At 42.1% G+C, this 12,760-nt stretch overlaps 1 protein-coding gene across 4 annotated transcripts in view; it reads right to left on the minus strand.

Annotated features, from left to right (window-relative positions):
* LOC115648351 (E3 ubiquitin-protein ligase E3D-like) overlaps positions 1 to 12,760 on the minus strand; it is a 133,719-nt gene that overhangs the window by 87,335 nt on the left and 33,624 nt on the right. The gene's annotated exons all lie outside the window — the stretch shown is intronic.

Consider the following 12,760-nt stretch of genomic DNA (forward strand, 5'->3'; position numbering starts at 1 on the left):
AACTATTGCAGTTTGTTAGAGGCCCAGTATTAGAAAACTGTAGCAAGGCTTTTGCAAAGAAGGAATGAGACACACTCTCAAAGGTGTCTCGGGAGGAGACAGGGAAAGAGGAGACATACTTTATACACTAGCTAATTGTACTAAGCCTAGCTCTAGGAAAGATGTGGACAAATAGAAGAGAATCCAGAGAAGAGTGACAAAAAATGACTAATGGTCTAGAAAACATGACCCAGGAGGGAAGATTGAAAAAGTTGGGTTTGTTTCGTCTGGAAAAGAGGGGACATGATAACAGTTTTCAAGTACATAAAAGGTTGCTTTTGTTAACCTCTAAGGATAGGACAAGAAGCAATACGCTTAAATTGCAGCAAGGGAGATTTAGGTTGGATGTTAGGAAAAACTTCCTAACTGTCAAGGTGGATAAGCACTGGAATAAATTGCCTAGTCAGGTTGTGGAATCTCCATCTTCTGAGATTTTTAAGAGCAGGTTAGACTAACACCTGTCAGGGATGATCTAGATAGTACTTTGTCCTGCCACGAGTAAAGGGGACTGGACTAGATGACCTCTCGAGGTCCCTTCCAGTCCTATTATACAAGTCCCTTACTCACAAACACTAACATTCACCACATATGTTCTCCCTTCTCCTTTTAGAGTCCTTCTAGAATCTTCAGAAAATTACTCCTGGGGGAATTCTGTGCCACTGCATAAGCACAGAATTCATATCTCCAGCAGATTTTTTTTCTCCACAGAAAATACATTTTACCATAGACAGCTGCAGCAGCACAGGAGCCACCAAACAGAGCTGTAAACAGGGGAATTTCAGTGGGAGTTTGCGGGGGAGGCTAAGAGACCTAGGCAGACGAATAGACAGGCTAGTGAAGGGAGTGGGTGGTGGTCTGCCGGTGTTCTGGCACCCGTTGGGGGTTTGTTTTGCTGTAGGTGGTGGTGGTTTGCTTTGGTTTGTGTTTCCTGGACTAACAGGTTTTAGGTGGGAAGGCTATGACCTAATATAGAGGCAGCAGTGGAAGACACAGTGGAAGCTGTGGCATGTACATGACCCTGGAGGTGGTACCTGAAAAGAGTTTTGTCTGCATGAAGTGCCGCCTGATAGAGCGGATGGAAGAAAAGATCCAAGGATTGGAGATGCAGATGGAAACTCTAGTTGAGTTTAGAAGGTGGTTCAAGCAGATGATGGAGCAAAGACATGAGGAGGCTGAAGGGAAAAGCTCAGACTTGCAGATGGAAGCAGGACCAAGGAACTATGAGGGGAGACTGCTGGGTGAGGAAAGTGGACAGTGGAACCATGTGATAGAGAACCAGGCAGAGGAAAAGATGGACCAGTGAAGAAGAAATAGAGCTCAGGAACAGGTTTGCAGAGTTGGAAAATGAAGAAGGCACACAGCAGGTAGTCGCTGAAGGTGAGAGGGCAAGGAAGAAGAAAAGAGCAGCTAGTCCTACAGGAAGAGGGGAAGAGTCAATGGAGACAACACCACCAAATATGAGCCCCAGGAGGATACGGGATCGATTGCGGAGGATTGCAAGGGACAATAGAAATCGAGAGGACTTGCAGCCAGAGGGAACAGGGGATAGACTGGAGAATCGCACCATCACCAGGAAAAGGCAGATCTACGTGATTGGGGACTCCTTACTGAGAAGAATAGACAGGCCTGTAACTAGAGCTGAGCCGGAGAACAGAAGGGTGTGCTGTCTGCCAGGTGCTAAGATACGGGATGTGGACCTGAGGCTGAAAAGGATCCTAACGGGAGCGTGAAAGAATCCGCTGATTGTCCTTCATGTGGGAACAAATGATACAGCTAGATTCTCGCTGGAATGTAACAAGGGAGACCATGCCAGGCTGGGCAAGACACTTAAGGAAATCGAGGCTCTGGTGATCTTCAGTGGGATTCTGCCTGTTCCTAGAGAAGGGCAACAAAGGTGTGACAAGATTATGGCAATCAACAGATGGCTCAGGCAGTGGTGCTGTAAGGAGGGCTTTGGGATGTATGGCCACTGGGAAGCATTCATGGACAGAGGCCTGTTCTCTCGGGATGGACTTCACCTGAGTAAGGAGGGAAATAGACTTCTAGGATGGAGGCTGGCACAACTGATTAAGAGAGCTTTAAACTAGAAATTTGGGGGATATGGTTGGGAGATGTCCAGGTAATCTCCATGCTGGAATTTAACACTGAGAGGGAAGAAAACAAAGTAAGAAAGGATATAGCTGTGGGTAGGAGAATGGACATAAGGAGGAAGAGTAGTGTAGATACCAGTCTAACAGGTGACAGTGGTGGTAGAATGTCTATGCCTAATCAGGTAAAGAACGTCAGTGAAGTGAAACAGCAAAAATTAAGATGTTTGTACACTAATGTGAGGATATGGAGGTAGACATTACCACATCCGAGGTAGAAGCCAAACTCGAACAGCTTAATGGGACTAAATCGAGGGGCCCAGATAATCTTCATCCAAGAATATTAAAGGAATTGGCACATGAAATTGCAAATCCATTAGCAAGAATTTTTAATGAATCAGTAAACTCAGGATTGTACTGTATGACTGGAGAAGTGCTAACATAGTTCCTATTTTTAAGAAAGTGAAAAATGTGATCCGAATAACTATAGGCCTGTTAGTTTGACATCTGTAGTATGCAAGGTCTTGGAAAAAAATTTGAAGGAGAAAGTAGTTAAGTACATTGAGGTCAATGGTAATTGGGACAAGATACAACATGGTTTTACAAAAGGTAGATCGTGCCAAACCAACCTGATCCCCTTCTTTGAGAAGGTAACAGATTTTTTAGACAAAGGAAATGCAGTGGATCTAATTTACCTCGATTTCAGTAAGGCATTTGATACGGTTCCACATGGGGAATTATTAGTTAAATTGGAAAAGATGGGGATCAATATGAAAATTGAAAGGTGGATAAGGAACTGGTTAACGGGGAGACTACAACGGGTCATACTGAAAGATGAACTGTCAGGCTGGAAGGAGATTACTAATGGAGTTCCTCAGGGATCAGTTTTGGGACCAAATCTTATTTAATCTTTTTATTACTGACCTTGGCACAAAAAGTGGGAATGTGCTAATAAAGTTTGCGGATGACACAAAGCTGGGAGGTATTGCTAATACAGAGAAGGACCAGGATATCATACAGGAAGACCTGGATGACCTTGTAAACTGGAATAATAGTAACAGGGTGAAATGTAATAGTGAAAAGTGCAAGGGATTAAGAACAAGAATTTTGGTTATAAATTGGGGACATATCAATTGTAACAGAGGAGAAAGGCCTTGGAGTATTGGTTGATCACAGGAGGACTACGAGCCGCCAATGTGATATGGCTGTTAAAAAAGCTAATGTGGTCTTGGGATGCATCAGGCAAGGTATTTCCAGTAAAGATAAGGAGGTGTTAGTACCGTTATACAAGGCACTGGTGAGACCTCATCTGGAATATTGTGTGCAGTTCTGGTCTCCCATGTTTAAGAAGGATGAATTCAAACTGGAACGGGTACAGAGACAGGCTACTACGATGATCCGAGGAATGGAAAACCTGTCTTATGAAATGAGACTCAAAGAGTTGGCTTGTTTAGCCTAACCAAAAGAAGGCTATGTGGAGATATGATTGCTCTTTATAAATATATCAGAGAGATAAATATCAGAGAGGGAGAGGAATTATTTAAGCTTAGTACCAATGTGGACACAAGAACAAATGGATATAAACTGGACATTAGGAGGTTTAGACTTGAAATTAGATGAAGGTTTCAAACCATCAGAGGAGTGAAGTTCTGGAACAGCCTTCCACGGGGAGTAGTGGGGGCAAAAGACATATCTGCCTTCAAGACTAAACTTGATAAGTTTATGGAGGGGATGGTATGATGGGATAGCCTAATTTTGGGGATTAATTGATCTTTGATTATTAGCAGGTAAACATACACAATGGTCTGTGATGGGATGTTAGGTGGGGTGGGATCTGAGTTACTACAGAATTCTTTCCTGGGTGCTGGCTGGTGAGTCTTGCCCACATGCTTAGGGTTTAACTGATCGCCATATTTGGGGTCGGGAAGGATTTTTCCTCCAGGGCAGTTTGGCAGAGGTCTTGGAGGTTTTTTGCCTTCCTCTGCAGCGTGGGGCACGGGTCACTTGCTGGAGGCTTCTCTGCACCTTGAGGTCTTTAAACCACGATTTGAGGACTTCGATAACTCAGACATAGGTTAGGGGGTTGTTACAGGAGTGGGTGGGTGAGATTCTGTGGCCTGCATTGTGCAGGAGGTCAGACTAGATGATCACAATGGTCCCTTTTGACCTTAAAGTCTGAGTCTGAGGTGCTGCAGTTACACTTTTTGCCCATCAGGGGCTGTTGTGGCACCAGAATAGAGAGCTGCAGGCTCACCGGCAGTAGCAGCCAGCAGCTGGCTGCGTTCCTCACAGTGGCCTGGGATATGGCGGGGGAGAGGAGTGGGGGTGTGGGGCATATAAAGTGGGGTTCAGAAGGGCTAGTGAGGGGGACAGACTGGGGGAGGGGCTAAATGGGAATAGGAGTGCAAGGCCACATGGGAACAGGATGGCTGAACGGGGGTCCACAGACACATGGGGATGGGGACAGATGTTCCTGACTGAACGAGAGAGGCTAGGGGTCAGCGAGGGTCTGCCTAGGGGAGGGTCCCCAACAATCCCCCTCCCCCAAAATAACCTCCATACTTCCCTCACCCACACCAACAACTCTTCAGGTTTACTCCCAGACTCCTTCCCAGCATTTACTTCCCTCTCCCTCAGCCGCACAATTACCTCTGATTCCCCCAAGCTTTTGCACCACTTCTGAGGAGTACCAGAAATAAGTTTTGCTAAGTTCTGTATTAATATGCCTAGCAAGGAATCTATCAAAATACATTTCCTGAAACTTTGTTGTTATTGTTACAGACATACTTGCTGAAAGGCATTTTGAAATGAATTACCAAAATAACTGAAACTGGCATGATTATATTGTGTTATTTTGACAAATAAAATATGCAGAATTTTGCAAAATGTTAAAAGATTGTGCACAGGTTTTTTAATGTTTTGGCACAGAATTACCCCAGGAGTAGAAAGTGAATAGCATCTCTCTCTCTAATCTAGAGGATATACCGTCAACATACGTCTACTCCTTTCACAGTTTCTTTTGCACTCTATTTTAGAGATTACTAATCAGTTTCACTCGGCAGCTGGATCCATCTGAAAAGTGCTTTGTGGGACAAAAAACACAGATTACCACCACTTTGTCAAAGCATGTCTCATGTTAGCAAAGATCAAACAGATTTGCACTAATGTTTGAGTATGCATTATGTAGCAGAAATCTGAGTCTGTTGGAGGAAAGGCACTATTGGTTATGTGAGAAATTTCTGCATCTTTTAAGCCTGTCATTTTCTGAACGAACTTGTTTATTTTCTTCCAGCATTTTCCTTTTCCCCAGCATTAATTATTTTATTTCTGACATGGTTGTTGACCTGTATGAACAGTCCCAAATTCAGTCTGTGTTCTGAGCATTTATGCATGTTATTTCTGGATAATTTATCTGTGTATTTCAATCTGAGCTGTCAGCTATTTTATGGATACTACATAGATTTTCTCTTCCCTGTACATTGTCTGGATTCCCAAATTTCCTTGAATTTAACCATTGGTAAGAAAAAACAATGCTACAGCAATACTTGAAAATAAAGTAGATTTAGAACTTATCAACAGCGTCCATGGAAAAGCAACATACTCTCTACTAACAGAACAGTTACAGCTTGTGTAATGAAAACCTAAGAAAAAACAGTGCTAGCTTCCCCATACAGTCCTGCTACTCTGCCACAAGCATGACACAGAGGGAACACTATTTGGGTTGGTAAGGTAAGTCAACTTCTATGCCCATTCAGTCTCATTACTCGGCTCAAAATGACAGCAAGGATGCAAATTAGAGTCAATTACGCTGGTGATTTGTATAACAGAGACATTTATCCTTTAGGAATTGGATTGACTCACTTCACATAGACTGATGGACTTAGATATGAAAGAAATAGGTGCCTCAGAAATAGGTAACAAAGAGAAGTGCTACAAGAACTTTCAGTGACTCTTAGACTGTGTGATGCAATATAGAATATGTGAGACACTTTATGATATTGATACCAATACTGTAAAATTGTAATGAGTCTTACCAGATATGTAGGGCCCTGCCAAATTCACAGTCCATTTTGGTCAATTTCATGGTCTTAGGATTTTAAAAATTGTAAATTTCATGATTTCAGCTATTTAAATCTGAAATTTCATGGTGGTGTAATTGTAGGGATCTTGACCCAAAAAGGTGTGTGTCGGGGGGGTCGCAAGGCTATTGTAGTGGGGATTGCAGTACTGCTACTCTTACTTCTACGCTGCTGCTGGTGGTGGCACTGCCTTCAGAGTTGGGCAGCTGGAGAGCCATGGCTGCTGGCCAGGAGCCCAGCTCTGAAGGCAGAGCCACCGCCAGCAGCAATGCAGAAGTAAGGTATGGTATGGTGACCCTTAGTTCTGCGCTGCTGCCTGCACAGCTGGGCCCTCAGTCAGCAGACACCACTCTCTGGCTGTCCAGGTCTAAAGGCAGCAGTGCAGAAGGGAGGAATGATATGGTATTGCCACCCTTACTTTTATGCTGGTGCTGGAGGGGCGCTTCCTTCAGAGCTGTGCATCTGACCAACAGCTGCCGCTTTCCACCCACCTAGCTCTGAAGGCAGCACAGAAGTAAAGGTGGCAATACCATGACCTCATCCTGCAACTCCCTATTGGGTCAGGACCACCAATTTGAGAAACACTGGTCTCCCCCATGAAATCAGTATAGTATAAGGTAAAAGCACACAAAAAAACAGATTTCACGGTCTGTGATGCATTTTTCACAGCCGTGAATTTGGTAGAGACCTACAGATATGTCATGTAAGGTTTCTGTGGAAAAGTTATAATTCGCTAAATATGATAATCACATTTATATGTAAGTATCATCCTTGTATTGTGAGTTGTAAATATGTATAGTATATTTGCATTTCAAACTTGTGTTGTGCTTCTGGGTGACACCTCTCCCAAGACAGATTGGCATCAGCACTATCCAGCCTGCTTAATGGTCTGTCAAAGGCAATCAGATATACAATGAACCCATTGAGAGAAGGCAGGGGTTACACCTATGAGTCAGCAGGACATGTAGGGACATGCCGGTGGACAGGGGACTCTGCTTTTCCATGCCCATGTGCTGTATGTTTGTGTTTGGGACAAAGGAAGTACAAGCCACATAGCAAAGGATATAAAAAGGCAGATGCATCTTCTCCATTTTGTTTTCAATCCTGCTTCCTACCTCTGGAGTAACTTTTCTGTAAACTGAAGCTCTGAACAAAGGACTGAATGGCCCATCCAAGCTGTGGATGTGTTCCAGAGAGACTTTCCAGCCACCAAACTCACCAATACTGCTAAGAACCTGAGATCTGGACTTTGAAGTCTTATGTATGTATCTGACCATTTATGCTTTTCTCATCTCAAAATATATTCATAACCTTCACTTGTGTGTGATATTTATTTGCCATTTCAGTCAAAGACAGTGAAAGTTTAAATGCTTGGGGGCTCCACTATCACTGCTTTAAAGTCAAAGTGTCTCACCTTGCTGAGCTAGCATTTTATGGTGCCTCAGAAATAGGTAACATAAAAAGAAGTGCTACAAGAACTGTCTGTTAGCTGCTGTAACTACTTTGCAATGCAGCACACATACTGATACCGTATAAACAGCCTTTTGTGCACAAAATTATTTTGTGCAAAGAAACTGCAAAAATCTGTTGGACCTCTATAGTGATTAAAGCCGGCCCACTCCCCCCCATCAAAATTGAGCACTTGAAGTTGAGATATCTCACATCAGGCAAACCTTAAAATGTTCAGTTTTTCTTGGTGTAGACAGCTGTGTGGCATATCTATGGTACTCTTCCTAAAAATAAATCTTTTTAAAAAAAGGTTTCTGCATTTAAATGTAATTGTGCCAATTAATGGGGAAAATATTGTTACCCAGTGATTTCTTGTCTAGGACTGAACTGTTCCCCAGTGTGAGGCACTGGCCCCCTTCCTACAAATACCAGATAGTTCAGACTTCTACACAAGGCTCCAAAGTCTGACTATGTATCTTGCATGAGAGGAATGCTTATAAAACTATACTGAAACATTTAATTCTTATTGCTCAATAAATGTAAATTTGGAATAGCAATGTGTTATTCAGTTGTGTTAATTAGGTAATGGACTTTGGTTGGGTGTAGTAGAAAAAGAGGCTGGCTCTATAAAGACAATTAGGTAAACAAGTATCCTTTGGATCCTCAGCTTATCCACAATCCAAGATATTTGGGGACACAGTGAGCAAGAAGCAAAAATCAGTAGGGAAGGAGAGAGAAGCAGAACAGAACCTGTTTGGCTGAGGGCACAATGTCATGGATCCAAAAAGCTTAGCTCTCTAGTATTATGACAAATTAAAGTTGGTAATGAAGATATGCCTGGTTAGCCTGATCATACTAGAAGGACCTGATTCAGTGTATAAGTATCTAAATGGGGAACAAATATTTAATAACAGGCTCCTCAATCTAGCAGAGAAAGGTATAATAAGATCCAATGTCTGGAAGTTGAAGCTAGACAAATTCAGACTGGAAATAAGATGTGAATTTTTAACAGTGAGAGTAATTAACCACTGGAACAATTTACCAACAGTCATGGTGCATTCTCCATTGGTGACCATTTTTAAATCAAGATTGGATGTTTTTCTAAAAGATCTGCTCTAGGAAGAGCATAAGAACATAATAATGGCCGTACTGGGTCAGACCAAATGTCCATCTAGCCCAGTATCTGTCTACTGACAGTGGCCAATGCCAGGTGCCCCAGAGGGAGTGAACCTAATAGGCAATGATCAAGTGATCTCTCTCCTGCCATCCATCTCCATCCTCTGGCAAACAGTGGCTAGGGACACCATTCCTTACCCATCCTGGATAATAGCCATTTATGGACTTAACTACCATGAATTTATCCAGTTCTCTTTTAAACGCTGTTATAGTCCTAGCCTTCACAACCTCCTTAGGTAAGGAGTTCCACAAGTTGACTGTTCGCTGTGTGAAGAAGAACTTCCTTTTATTTGTTTTAAACCTGCTGCCTATTAATTTCATTTGGAGACCCCTAGTTTTGTATTATGGGAATAAGTAAATAACTTTTCCTTATCCACTTTCTCCACATCACTCATGATTTTATATACCTCCATCATATCCTCCCTTAGTCTCCTCTTTTCCTAGCTGAAGAGGCCTAGCCTCTTTAATCTTTCCTCATATAGGACCCTCTCCAAACCCCTGATCATTTTAGTTGCCCTTTTCTGAACCTTTTCTAGTGCCAGTATATCTTTTTTGAGGTGAGGAGACCACATCTGTACACAGTATTCAAGATGTGGGCGTACCATGGATTTATATAAGGGCAATAATATATTCTCAGTCTTATTCTCTATCTCCTTTTTAATGATTCCTAACATCCTGTTTGCTTTTTTGACTGCCTCTGCACACTGCGTGGACATCTTCAGAGAACTGTCCACGATGACTCCAAGATATTTTTCCTGACTCGTTGTAGCTAAATTAGCCCCCATCATATTGTATGTATAGTTGGGGTTATTTTTTCCAATGTGCATTACTTTACATTTATCCACATTAAATTTCATTTGTCATTTTGTTGCCCAATCACTTAGTTTTGTGAGATCTTTTTGAAGTTCTTCACAGTCTGCTTTGCTCTTAACTATCTTGAGAAGTTTAGTATCATCTGCAAACTTTGTCACCTCACTGTTTACCCCTTTTTTCCAGATCATTTATGAATAAATTGAATAGGATTGGTCCTAGGACTGACCCTTGGGGAACACCACTAGTTACCCCTCTCCATTCTGAGAATTTACCATTAATTCCTACCCTTTGTTCCCTGTCTTTTAACCAGTTCTCAATCCATGAAAGGACCTTCCCTTTTATCCCATGACAGCTTAATTTATGTAACAGCCTTTGGTGAGGGACCTTGTCAAAGGCTTTCTGGAAATCTAAGTATACTATGTCCATTGGATCCCCCTTGTCCACATGTTTGTTGACCCCTTCAAAGAACTCTAATAGATTAGTAAGACACGATTTCCCTTTACAGAAACCATATTGACTATTGCTCAACAGTTTATGTTTTTCTATGTGTCTGACAATTTTATTCTTAACTATTGTTTTGACTAATTTGCCCAGTACTGACGTTAGACTTACCAGTCTGTAATTGCCGGAATCACCTCTAGAGCCCTTTTTAAATATTGGCGTTACATTAGCTAACTTCTAGTCATTGGATACCAAAGCTGATTTAAAGGACAGGTTACAAATCTTAGTTAATAGTTCCGCAACTTCACATTTGAGTTCTGTCAGAACTCTTGGGTGAATGCCATCGGGTCCTGGTGACTTATTAATGTTGAGTTTATCAATTAATTCCAAAACCTCCTGTAGTGACACTTTAATCTGTGACAGTTCCTCAGATCTGTCACCTACAAAAGCCAGCTCAGGTTTGGGAATCTCCCTCACATTCTCAGCCGTGAAGACTGAAGCAAAGAATCCATTTAGTTTCCCCACAATGACTTTATCATCTTTAAGTGCTCCTTTTGTATCTCTATCATCAAGGGGTTACACTGGTTGTATAGCAGGCTTCCTGCTTCTGGTGTACTTAAAAAACATTTTGTTATTACCTTTGGAGTTTCTGCTAGCCGTTCTTCAAACTCCTCTTTGGCTTTTCTTATTACACTCTTGCACTTAAGCTGGCAGTGTTTGTGCTCCTTTCTATTTGCCTCACTAGGATTTGACTTCCACTTTTTAAAGAAAGTCTTTTTATCTCTCACTGCTTCTTTTACATGGTTGTTAAGCCACGGTGGCTCTTTTTTAGTTCTTTTACCGTGTTTCTTAATTTGGGGTATACATTGAAGTTAGGCCTCTATTATGGTGTCTTTAAAAAGTGCTCATGCAGCTTGCAGGGATTTCACGTTAATCACTGTACCTTTTAACTTCTGTTTAACTAACCCCCTCATTTTTGCATAGCTCCCCCTTTTGAAATTAAATGCCACAGTGTTGGGCTGTTAAGATGTTCTTCCCACCACAGGGATGTTGAATGCTACTGTATTATGGTCACTATTTCCAAGCGGTACTGCTATAGTTACCTCTTGGACCAGTTCCTGCGCTCCACTCAGGATTAAATCTAGAGTTGCCTCTCCCCTTGTGGGTTCCCGTACCAGCTGCTCCATGAAGCAGTTATTTAAAGTATCGAGAAATTTTATCTCTGCATTTTGTCCTGAAGTGAAATGTTCCCAGTCAATATGAAGATAATTGAAATCCCCCACTATTATTGGGTTCTTAATTTTGATAGCCTCTCTAATTTCCCTTAGCATTTCATCATCACTATTACTGTCCTGATCAGGTGGTCAATAATAGATTCTTAAAGTTATATTTTTATTAGAGCATGAAATTTCTATCCATAGATATTCTATGGAACATGTGGATTCGTTTAAGATTTTTACTTCATTTGAATCTACATTTTCTTTCATATATAGTGCCACTTCCCCCCTACTCGCCCCCCAGCACGACCTGTTCTGTCTTTTCGATATATTTTGTACCCCGGAATGATTGTGTCCCATTCATGGCTCTCAGTCCACCAGGTTTCTGTGATGCCTTTATCACAAGGCACTCTAGTTCACCCATCTTATTATTTAGACTTCTAGCATTTGTGTACAAGCACTTTAAAAACTTGTCCCTGTTTATTTGTCTGCCCTTCTCTGATGTGTCAGATTCTTTTTTATTTGACTGTTTATCATCTGATCTGGCCCTTACATTATCCTCTTGTCTTCTGCTCCTGACTATAACCTGGAGATTCTCTATCATTAGACTCTCCCCTAAGAGAAGTCTGTGTTCAATCCACATGCTCCTCTGCAGCAGTCAGCTTTCCCCCATGTCCTAGTTTAAAAACTGCTCTACAACCTTTTTAATGTTTAGTGCCAGCAGTCTGGTTCCACTTTGGTTTAGGAATAATTTTGGGGAAGTTCTATGGCATCATTCAGGAGGTCAGACTGGACAAGCCCACTGGTCCCTTCTGATCTTGTAATCTATGATCCACATATTCCACAAGACGGGCACAAAATCAGTAGGGCCAAGTAGTCAAGTTCCTCGTCCTCTATTATCCAAACATTTCTGAAATACAAGGATGCATCCCAGAGGGAGCACAGATTCTCTTCTTCTGAAAAAGAGGGTAAAAGAAAGAATGCCATACTTCTTGCCAATGTACCAACAGCCATTTAAGGACATGGGAAAGGACCCAGGACTTTCTGTCTTTTGAAGTGGTTTTAGGGCAATTTTTGGGTTCAGCCCAGGAAAATCCCCAATTGGTGAAGCTGGCTTGGCCCAAATTGAGTCCCAAGTGTTGAAGAGAACTGAACAGCTCTTGTAAAGGTGTCACTAGAGAAGTCTTGATTAGCATTGGAGGATAGAGACCCCAAAGCACTACCTATTTCTCTGAGAAGCTGAGGGTCAGCTGTGGCAGACCTCCCCACCTGTGGCTTTTAAGAAGGCCTCCTCATAATGGGAGCACGTCCTGGCTTTCTATGTTCCATAATGTGACTTGCTGCACCGTAACGGGGATAGGGTGAGTGAATGCTCAGCAGCTGGTTCTGTTCAGGGGTCACAGCCCCATAAATTTTGGGCCCCTGCGGGGAAAAGAAATGTAGGGAAATGATTCTGGCA

This window comes from Gopherus evgoodei, chromosome 3 (genome assembly GCF_007399415.2).
Source record: "Gopherus evgoodei ecotype Sinaloan lineage chromosome 3, rGopEvg1_v1.p, whole genome shotgun sequence".
Classification (NCBI taxonomy): Eukaryota; Metazoa; Chordata; order Testudines; family Testudinidae; genus Gopherus; species Gopherus evgoodei.